The 2552-nt window shown below is 31.5% G+C and overlaps 1 non-coding gene across 1 annotated transcript; it reads right to left on the reverse strand.

The window, feature by feature from the left end:
- Positions 1-366: 366 nt before the first annotated feature.
- On the reverse strand, positions 367-470 carry LOC128249563 (U6 spliceosomal RNA). Its single transcript, XR_008265675.1, has one exon. It is a non-coding gene; the product is annotated as a U6 spliceosomal RNA (small nuclear RNA).
- Between the last annotated feature and the right edge of the window lie 2082 nt (positions 471-2552).

Here is a 2552-nt window from a genome sequence, read left to right on the forward strand (position 1 = left end):
TTCTGTCGTCTTTTAAATCCAATGTTATAAATAAAGTTACACTTTTCTGACGAATTGACAATAGATCTTGATTATGTAATTTGAATTATGTAACTAAGAATAAATATATATTAGTGAAATATCCGTAGGCAAATGTTTTATACAAAATATATGATTATTTTATTTTTTTGACTCACAATAACGCACAAGCATGGATTTCATAATAAATAATGCAATTGAACCACAAAAGTCGGAGATACAGAGTTCTACATACGAGTAATTTGTCACATAATTTAACTATTTAAATTGCACTGGCCGGTCACACACACGCTCACACACACACACACACACATATTATCTTTTACATGTTTCAATCTTTAGACTGTGGCCAATATGGAACGATTCACGAACTTCTGTGTCGTCCTTGTGCAGGGGCCATGCTAATCTTCTCTGTATCGTTTGAATTTTAGTATATATATGTATATGTATATATATATATATATATATATATATATATATATATATATATATATATATATATATATATATATATATATATATATATATATATATATATATATATATATATATATATATATATATATATATATATATATATATATATATATATATATATATATATATATATATATATATATATATATATATATATATATAGGCGCGGGAGTGGCTGTGTGGTAAGTAGCTTGCTTACCAACCACATGGTTCTGGGTTCAGTCCCACTGCGTGGCACCTTGGGCAAGTGTCTTCTACTATAGCCTCGGGAAAGAGACCGATAGAATAAGTACTAGGCTTCCAAAGAATAAGTCCTGGGGTCGATTTACTCGACTAAAGGCGGTGCTCCAGCATGACCACAGTTCTCTCTCTCTCTGTCCCTCTCTCTATATATATACATATATACACAAACATATACATATATATAGATATATACATATACATATGTATATACATATATACATATATATCGAAGCGAAACACTATATCCAACTTTACATGTGCGTGCGTTTGTACGTGTATAAACACATAAAAACATTCGCAGTATCCAAGTGTAATGATGACAGATGTGGAACATATCTATACATGCATACTGGTAGATCCATCAGAACAAAAAATGGACAGATTTTCGCAAATGCATATATGAACTACAGAACCAGAAATTTTATCTGCTGAATTAAATGTAGAGGAAGTTATACGTAAAAAAGCAAAATACAGTAAAAGGGAAGGGATTCAAAGAGAATAGTAGGTGCCCAGTCAGTAGAGGTTGAGGAAGAACTCTAGTAGTAAGTGCTTGTGTCCGTTTTATGGCTAGGGTCAGTGGCTGTAGAAATATTTTTAGCTATGGGGGTATGAGTATGTAGGTAGACGTGATAGGAGGAACCAGTTGAATGTTAAACTATTTAGGAATAAGATTCGAACTTGAATGTTAGGGGATTTTTAAAGTTAAGATTTTAAAATAAATTGAAGAATTAACATTTATCTTATAAAGTTCTAAGGTAAGGCTGATTGAAGAGATATATAAGGGTATGTGTTAACGATCAGAAGGTGTGTATGTTAATGCTTTGCTTGGAGGGTGAAGTAATTACTACTAGATATCCTCTACAACCACTACAGGCTAGAAGGATACCACTAGCACCTACTATACTCCTTGAATCCCTTTCATTTTACTTCATGTTTTTACGTTATCTTCCTTTACCTCCTCCTCCTCTCTCCTTATTTACCCTTGTATAATCATTTATTTATTTATATTCTAGGTTATTTTGTACACTATATCTTTGTGCCCTATATTCTTATATACCTTATTTTATCCTTGATACCAATTCTTGCTTATCTCCCTCGCTCTCTCTACCTCTCTATCTATTTGTTTATTCTCTTTATCCTTTAATATCCACCTCCACTACCATTCTCTTACGGAACGTCGATACTTTCCCATCTATTTCTTGATAATTACGCCATTAAAACTTTAACCTACATGGATTTACACAGGATTGCACCTAAGGACTTATGAACTAACATCTACACGATCGGAAAGTGGAACCGTGACTTGTATGCTTCTTTTTCTTCTCTTTCTTCTTTTTCTTCATCTCCTTATTCCTTTTCTCTTGTCCTCTATGTCGTCATTTCATTAATCTATACCCTTCTCATTCTCCATATTTGTCTCCGATGACGGAATATCCCATACTCTGGGGTATCTCAGAAACAGCTGTAAGACTTAATTTTTCCAATAATAATAACAGCGTATTTGACTTGAAATGTCTGTCTTGTCTTAACGTTTGTTGTCCCCTTTAACAATTATATATATATATAAATATATATATATATATATATATATATATATATATATATATATATATATATATATATATATATATATATATATATATATATTGTCATTCAGATGTCATCATTATTCTTTCTCACGATTAGATATTTAAGAAAGCGCGATGCAGCGCTGTTTGAAATATAAGATTTTATGCTTTCGGTGGTTACTGTGTTCGTATCTTACCAATTTCTCTACACGTTAAATTCTGATGCCCGCTATATTAATGAGGAAC

This window comes from Octopus bimaculoides, chromosome 15 (assembly GCF_046866305.1).
Source record: "Octopus bimaculoides isolate indiv1 chromosome 15, ASM4686630v1, whole genome shotgun sequence".
NCBI classification, from domain to species: Eukaryota; Metazoa; Mollusca; class Cephalopoda; order Octopoda; family Octopodidae; genus Octopus; species Octopus bimaculoides.